This window comes from Papio anubis, chromosome 9 (genome assembly GCF_008728515.1).
Source record: "Papio anubis isolate 15944 chromosome 9, Panubis1.0, whole genome shotgun sequence".
Taxonomy (NCBI): domain Eukaryota; kingdom Metazoa; phylum Chordata; class Mammalia; order Primates; family Cercopithecidae; genus Papio; species Papio anubis.
The window spans coordinates 114283117-114291953 of record NC_044984.1 but is presented as its reverse complement, the minus strand read 5'-3'; the positions used below and the strand labels follow the sequence as shown (position 1 = coordinate 114291953).

The following is an 8837-nucleotide window of genomic DNA, read 5'->3' as shown; positions in this document are numbered from 1 at the left end:
CTGAGTTCTTCCTTAGGAAGAGGGGCCCATAGCCGGGCACAGTGGCTCACATCTGTAATCCCAGCACTTAGGGAGGCTGAGGCAGGTGGATCACTTGAGATCAGGAGTTCAAGACCAGCCTGGCCAACATGGTGAAACCCCATCTCTACTAAAAACACAAAAATTAGCCAGGCATGGTGGCACACACCTATAGTCTCAGCTACTCAGGAGGCTGAGGCAGGAGAATCGCTTGAACCCGGGAGGCAGAGGTTGCAATGAGCTGAGATTGTGCTACTGCACTCCAGCCTGGGTGACACAGCGAGACTCCATCTCAAAAAAAAAAAAAAAAAAAAGGAAGAAGGGCCCACTGGACCCATGGAAGGGAGGGGCTGGTCCCTGAAAGTATATGGAGGCCTGGATCTGTGCATAGCAAGAGGTGGACTCTGGTAGACACAGACATATACTACTCAAATCCTTTAAGGAAGAACTTGCCACCCAGCTGTGGGGAGTGTGGTCAGGAGATGGCCTCCAGCTGGCAGTTCCTTTAGGGTCAGCCTCATTTAAGGTTAGGCCCTTCCTAGGGCAGCCTACATCTGGACTGAAGGATGAGGGCATATAAAGAGATGGCTAGGCTGTGCGCAGTGGCTCATGCCTGTAATCCCAGCATTTTGGGAGGCCAAGGTGGGAAGATTGCTTGAGCCCAGGAGTTCAGAACCAGCCTGGGCAACGTAACGATATCCTGTCACTACAAAAAATTAAAAAAATTAGCCAAGCGTGGAGGTGCACGCCTTAGTCCTAGCTACTCGAGAGGCTGAGGTGGGAGGATTGCTTGAACCCCAGAGTTCAAGGCTGCAGTGATCTGTGATTGTGCCACTGCATGCCAGCCTAGGCAACAGAGTGAAACCTTGTCTCAGGGAAAAAAAAAAAAAAAGTTAAAAAAAAAAAAAGAGAGAGATGGCTATCTTGCCCCAGGAGTTTCCTGCTGGGTTGACCAATACTCTGTTAGGCTTGCATTGCAGACTGACTTCTGCCTCTTTCCATTCTTTAAACACCTTGTCCCCCAAACTCCTTCTCAGTGTCTGTGTCCAGAGACCCCAACCTGCAACACAGGACAGATACTTTAGTTGGTATATATATATTTTTTATTTTGTTTTATTTTGTTTTGCATTAACATCTGAGCAAACCAAGTTGGTATTCTTTTTTTTTTTTTTTTTTTTCTGAGACGGAGTCTTGCTCTGTCACCCAGGCTGGAGTACAGTGGTGTGCTCTTGGGTCACTGCAACCTCTGCCTACCGGGTTCTAGCAATTCTCCTGCCTCAGCCTCCTGAGTAGCTGGGATTACAGGCACACGCCGCCACGCCTGGCTAATTTTTTGTATTTTAGTAGAGACGGGGTTTCACCATGTTGCCCAGGCTGGTCTCAAACTCCTGAACTCAGGCGATCCCCCCGCCTTGGCCTCCCAAAGCAAGTTGGTATTCTTAACCTATCTCATTGTCTATCACATTGTAGGAGTTCAACAAATGTTGAATAAATAAATCAAATTCAAAAATATTTATTGAGTAACCACTATGTAAAAGGCCACATACTGGTTAAACAAAAAGAATAAGATATTCACACACACTGGGGTCTGTTGTGGGGTGGGGGAAGAGGGGAGAGGTAGCATTAGGAGAAATACCTAATGTAAATGACGAGTTAATGGGTGCAGCACACCAACATGGCACATGTATCCATATGTAACAAACCTGCATGTTGTGCATATGTACCCTAGAACTTAAAGTATAATAATAATTAAAAAAAAAATTTGGCCGGGCGCGGTGGCTCAAGCCTGTAATCCCAGCACTTTGGGAGGCCGAGACGGGCAGATCACGAGGTCAGGAGTTTGAGACCATCCTGGCTAACACGGTGAAACCCCGTCTCTACTAAAAAATACAAAAAACTAGCCGGGCGAGGTGGTGGGCGCCTGTAGTCCCAGCTACTCGGGAGGCTGAGGCAGGAGAATGGCATAAAAACCCAGGAGGCGGAGCTTGCAATGAGCTGAGATCCGGCCACTGCACTCCAGCCTGGGCGACACAGCGAGACTCCGTCTCAAAAAAAAAAAAAAAAAAATTAGACATTCTATCTCCAATGGATCTGACTGTCTGACGCCCTCACAGCTTGCAATGTGGGCCCATGAACAAAGTGGCCATGATGGGAGGGATAGAGACTATGTGTGGATCCAACAACATGGGTCCACCAAGGATGCTCTAGGTTTGCCATTGCTAAGTATCCAACTGTTGGCAGGAGGGATCAATATGGCCCCAATCTTCAGAGAGATCAGCATGGCCACCAGGTGGTAGGTCCAGGACATCTGTCTGCCCCTCTCACTTTGGAGAATTAGAAATTTATCCTTTTAAGCTTTAAATTGATCCCTTAAGCAGGTTTGCCTCCCCTTTCCAAGTGTCTCTACTAGCACCAGCATCTGGTGGTCTGCAGATGTCATATAGTGGCATACTATCTATATTAGTCTGTTCTCACACTGCTAATAAAAACATACCCAAGACTGGGTAATTTATAAAGGAAAGAGGTTTAATGGACTCACAGTTCCACATGGCTGGGGAGGCCTCACAATCACGATGGAAGGCAAAGGAGGAGCAAAGTCACGTCTTACATGGTGGCAGGCAACAGAGAAAATGTGCAGGGGAACTACCATTTATAAAACCATCAGATCAGCCAGGCGCAATGGCTCATGCCTGTAATCACAGCACTTTGGGAGGCCGAGGTGGACAGATCACCTGATGTCAGGAGATCCAGACTATTGTGGCCAACATGGAGAAATCCTGTCTCTACTAAAAATACACAATTAGCCGGGTGTGGTGGTGTGTGCCTGTAATCCCAGCTACTCTGGAGACTGAGGCAGGAGAATCACTTGAACCTGGGAGGCAGAGGTTGCAGTGAGCTGAGATCTTACCACTGCACTCCAGACTGGATGACAGAGCAAGACTCTGTCTCAAAAAAAAAAAGAAAAGAAAAGAAAAGGAAAAAAGCTAGGCACAGTGGCTCATGCCTGGAATCCCAGCACTTTGGGAGGCCGAGGTGGGCGGATCACCTGAGGTCGGGAGTTCGAGACCAGCCTGACCAATATGGAGAAAACCTCTCTCTACAAAAAATACAAAAAAAAAATTAGCCGGGCGTGGTGGCACATGCCTGTAATCCCAGCTACTTGGGAGGCTGAGGCAGGAGAATCACTTGAACACAGGAGGCAGAGGTTGCAGTGAGCCGAGATCGCACCATCGCACTCCATCCTTGGCAACAAGAGTGAAACTCTGTCTCAAAAATAAAAATGAAAATAAAAACAAACAAAACCATCATATCTCATAAGACTTACTCACTACTATGAGAACAGTATGTGTGAAACTCCCCTCATGATTCAATTATTTCCACCTGCCCCTGCCCTTGACACTTGAGGATTATCACAATTCAAAGTGAGATTTGGGTGGGAACACAGCCAAACCATATCACTATCACACACAATCTTGGGAACCAAGAGACTCCTTTTACAGCAAAGAAAGTGTGGTGTGGCATGATAATGGGCCTATGGCCATGGGCTTCACTGATCTTACCATGTACCTATCATTCAGAAATAACTGGTCTGATAGAATAATGGGACGGCCTGTTATATTAACTGTATGTTTCCGATTTTTTTTTTACAAGAGCACAAATCCACTTTTATTTAATTTTCATTAGTTTAAATACTTGAAGGGTACAGCATCACATGGACTCCGTGTCCAGTGGCCTTAGCAGGAAGATTGCTTTGGAATTTGGCACAAACTATGCCACTGTTTCCAAAGGTCTGAGTTACCTTTCCCCAGATTACTCTGGTTTGGTTCGGTTTGCCACCAGGAGTCACTGTGTTATTCTTTGCTTTGTATAAATAAGCAGATCTCTTGCCCAAACAGAATTCAGTTTCATCTTGGGCATAAACATCTTCAGTTTTAAGGAGAGCTGTGTGCTTCCTTTGGTTCCAGAGACCCCGCTTATAGCCAGCAAAAAGGGCCTTAGGACCACAGCCTTCCAGACATATTTGCCTTTTAGAAGTCCTGTTCCCAGGCAGAGCACAGTGGCTCATGCCTGTAACCCCAGCACTTTGGGAGGCCGAGGCGGGCAGATCACCTGAGGTCAGGAGTTCGAGACCAGCCTGACCAATATGGAGAAACCCCATGTCTACTAAAAATACAAAAATTAGCTGAGCGTGGTGGTGCACGCCTGTAGTCCCAGCTACTCGGGAGGCAGAGGCAGGAGAATCGCTTGAACCTGCGGAGGCGAAGTTTGCAGTGAGCCGAGATTGTGCCACTGCACTCCAGCCTGGGCAACAGAGTGAGACTGTCTCAAAAAAAAAAAAAAGATTGAGTCACTCTGGTTCAAATGCCTCTGACACTGGTGCTTCCCCTATGTGGCCATGCATGGCCTGGTGTGCCCCCTCCTCTTGGGCATAGTAAGATACTATCTTTTCAATGTCAACTGCCTCCTATATTGGCCTCACTGTATCTGCATAATAATAAAATGTACATTTAATAGCATCTGTTGAAGGCCCAGTTAATGTGCTGGAAAAGTATATCTTGCAGGATAGGTGCCTTTTTTTTTTTTTTTTTTTTTTTTGACACAGAGTCTCACTCTGCCACCCAGGCTAGAGTACAGTGGTGGGATCTTGGCTTACTGCAACCACTACCTCCCAGGCTCAAACGATTCTCATGCTTCAGCCTCCCAAGTAGCTGGGATTACAGGCATGTGCCACCACGCCCGGCTGATTTTTGTATTTTTAGTAAAGATGGGGTTTCGCCACTTTGGCCAAGTTGGTCTCAAACTCCTGGCCTCAAGTGATCTCCCTGCCTCGGCCTCCCAATGTGTTGGGATTACAGGTGTGAGCCAATGCACGCAGCTATGGCCTATCTTGAAGGATGTGGCTTATTCCTTGAGCTAAGAAGTGATATACTGTACTATGCCTCTCTAGTTAGTATACTGGGGTTGGGAAACAGGGGCTGACCTTTCTCACAACTGCACCCAGTGACCCACTTGCAGATTTTGCGCTTCTCATCCCTGTAACCTTGGGCTCTGTAGGATAAGAGTTTCTAATTTCTGGAAGAACTCTTAGGCCTGGGGACACAGTAAGCATTCCACTGAATTGGATATTGTGACTATATAGTACTTAGTTTGAGTTCCTTGTATTATTGAAGTGACAAGCAGAGAAGGGAGTTACTGCACTGCCTGGGATAATCATTTCTGATTGTTCTGGGAAATTAAGGTAGCTGCTTCTCAACAGGTGCAGCAGACAAAATGTCTGGAACCCAGAAGATTCATTGTGTGTCATTTGATACTTTCATGCTTGGGATGACTATTAATGGGCAGTTACAACTGTGACCTGGCAAGGGTCCCTAAACACCTATACTCCTTGGGGATGAAGGTCTGGGTAACCCCAGTTGGGTCATGAAAGAGAGGGATGATAAATTTCAATCCTGAAACACCTTTGCAAAAATTATAGCAGTGAGAAAATTATGACAGTGAAAGAGATCTGATCTAACCAACCCCCATCTTGCCTTTAACCTCCGAACTGCCCTTAATCATTCCTGGGATTGGGTCAAGCTAACTTTGGGAGACATTTAGTTTATTGTTTAAATGGCAATTGCCTTCTCCCAGACTGAACCACTTTGTAAAGCTAATGAAAGACCACTAGCATAGGAGCATGAGGGGAGCCTGAATTCTGCTAAGATCTATGTGTAAATGATTGCTGGCCATTATTCCAGAGGTCACAAGATTTGCCACTTCCCCAATGACTCCTGCAGATAACATCACTATTGTTGAATCTAAGATTGGCCTTTTGAGATGTATTTTCAGGTTTTTGGATTTTCGGTAACGAATAGTTCCACCCAGACCTGCCAAACAGTCCTGTGGCCCCACCCAGAAGTGGACTTGGTGCACAAGGACCATTTTCCACACCCCTATGTTTGCATCCCCAAATAATCAGTAGCACCCATTCCCTGGCCAACCAAACTATCCTTGAAAAACCAAAACCTCCAAATCTTTGGAGAGATTGATTTGAGTAATAAAACTCTAGTCTCTTATTCAGCTGGCTCTGTGTGAATTAAACTCTTTCTCTATTGCAATTCCCCTGTATTGATAAATTGGCTCTATTTGGGCAGAGGGTAAAATGAACCCACAGAGTGGTTACAATTGTGGCCCTAGAACTAGCTATAGTAGTAGAGACTGTGTATCAATTTCCTCTTGGTGCTATAACAAATTACCATAACTTAATGACTTAAAACAATGCACATTAATTTTCTTCTAGTTCTATAGTCCAGAAGTTCAACATAGATTTCACTGGACTAAAATCAAGGTGCCATTAGGGCTGTATTTCTTTCTGGAGGCTCTAGTGGAGAATCTGTTTCCTTGCCTTTTCCAGCTTCTAAAGGCTACCCCCATCCTTTGGCTAGTGGCCCCTTCTCCTTCTGCAAAGCCAGCAATGAAGCATCACTCTGGCCCTTCTGTTGTCATGTCTGTCTCTGACCACAGCTGGGAAAGGTTCTCTGATTTTAGGGACTAATGTGATTAGATTGGGCCCACCTTGATAATTCAGACTATTCTTCCCTAGGTACAGTGGCTCATGCCTATAATCCCAGCACTTTGGGAGGCCGAGGCAGTCAAATCACCTGAGGTCAGGAGTTTGAGACCAACCTGACCAACATGGAGAAACCCTGTCTCTACTAAAAATACTAAATTAGCCAAGCGTGGTGGCACATGCCTGTAATCCCAGCTACTCAGTAGGCTGAGGTTGCAGTGAGCTGAGATCACGCCAGTGCACTCCAGCCTGGCCAACAAGAGCGAAACTCTGTCAAAAAAAAAAAAAAGAATAAAAAGAAATAAATCTTCCCAGATTCCTTCGATTATCTTCTTTCTTCTCTACTAGTCAGCACCCTAATTCAGCATACTGAATTACCTCTCTACTTCTGGATTTGTAATGCTATGCCATTGGAATTTGCCAGCCTGGATGGCTGTAAGGTGCTAGGTTACACAACCAAAGAGTATAGCGGAGTTAGTTTCCCCAGGGATGAATCTTCGCCACTGAGAAATGGAAGATGGGAGAGAACTAAGCAAATACATTCCTTCTCCTTTCTCACTTTTGAGGACTTGTTCCTAGATGTGGCTCCTCCTCGTGGTCTCCCTGGAAAAGACTATGCGCCAAGCAAACAAGGCTGGTGAGCAACCTGCTGTGCAAGATTGGGATTGGTGGCCAGTATGGCAACATTATACGACCAACAGACTCATGTGCCTGATGTACAGTAACACACCAATTACACTGAGACAGCAGGGCTTGCAGCAGAGAAAGAGTGTAATGGTTGCATGGCAGCCAAGGAAGGAGATGAAAGGAGACACAAATCCATCTCCTCAAGGAGTTCTGGGCCGGAGTTCTTAAGGGGATCATGGAAATTGGAGTCATTGATCAGGGTAAGGGGGATAAAATCATCAGGACATAGAAACTGAATTCTTTTGTGACTCAGCTTCAAAGGGATCCTTCAATACAGCTGATGTCAGTAATTTCACTGGTATGCAGGACCTGAAATATCTCAAAGGCAGAACTTAACATTTCACCATGTTCAAGTTGTTACAGCAGTTAAGGGGAACTATACACACACACACACACACACACACACACACACACACACACATATATATATATATAAAACCTCTGCCTCCTGGGCTCAAGCAATTCTCCTGACTCAGTCTCCCGAGTAGCTGACATTACAGGTGTGCACCACCACTCCTGGCTAATTTTTGTATTTTTAGTAGAGATGGGATTTCACCATATTGGCCAGGCTGGTCTTGAACTCCTGACCTCAGGTAATCTACCCACCTCGGCCTCCCAAAGTGCTGGGATTACAGGTGTGAGTCACCGTGCCCAGCTGGGAACTATAATCTTTTAACTGGGTATATATGATTCTAGGACAATAGGAGACAAACAGCTATGAGGAAGCAGGTCAGAGACCAAGCTACCTAATGATTAGTGCTGAGTGTGCTGCAAGCTTGGTTTATTTTCTTTTCTTTTCTTTTTTTTTTTTGAGACGGAGTCTTGCTCTGTAGCCCGGGCTGGAGTGCAGTGGCCGGATCTCAGCTCACTGCAAGCTCCACCTCCCGGGTTTACGCCATTCTCCTGGCTCAGCCTCCGGAGTAGCTGGGACTACAGGCACCCGCCACCTCGCCTGGCTAGTTTTTTGTATTTTTAGTAGAGACGGGGTTTCACCATGTTAGCCAGGATGGTCTCGATCTCCTGACCTCGTGATCCGCCTGTCTCGGCCTCCCAAAGTGCTGGGATTACAGGCTTGAGCCACCGCGCCCGGCCGCTTGGTTTATTTTCATCTTTCCTTCTCTCTCCCTGACTAAATTTTTTTTTTTTTTGAGACAGAGTCTTGCTCTGTTGCCGAGGCTGGAGTGCAGTGGCGCGATCTCGGCTCACTGCAACCTCTGCCTCCCGAGTTCACGCCATTCTCCTGCCTCAGCCTCCCACATAGCTGGGACTACAGGCACCTGCCATTGCGCCTGGCTTTTTTTTTTTTTTTGTACTTTTATTAGAGATGGGGTTTCACCATGTTAGTCAGGATGGTCTCGATCTCCTGACCTCGGGATTTGCCCGCCTCAGCCTCCCAAAGTGTTGGGATTACAGGAGAGCCACTGCACCCAGCCTGATTAAATCTTTTTTTTGGAACAGGGTCCCCCTCTGTTACCCAGGCTGTAGTGCAGTGGCACCATCATGGCTTACTGCAGCCTTGACCTCCCAGGCTCAAGTGATCCTCCCACCTCAGCTTCCCAAGTAGCTGGGACTACAGGTGTGA

The 8837-nt window shown here is 46.4% G+C and overlaps 1 pseudogene; it reads right to left on the bottom strand.

The window, feature by feature from the left end:
• Window positions 1–3430: 3430 nt before the first annotated feature.
• Window positions 3431–4143, bottom strand: LOC108581141 (annotated as a pseudogene).
• Between the last annotated feature and the right edge of the window lie 4694 nt (window positions 4144–8837).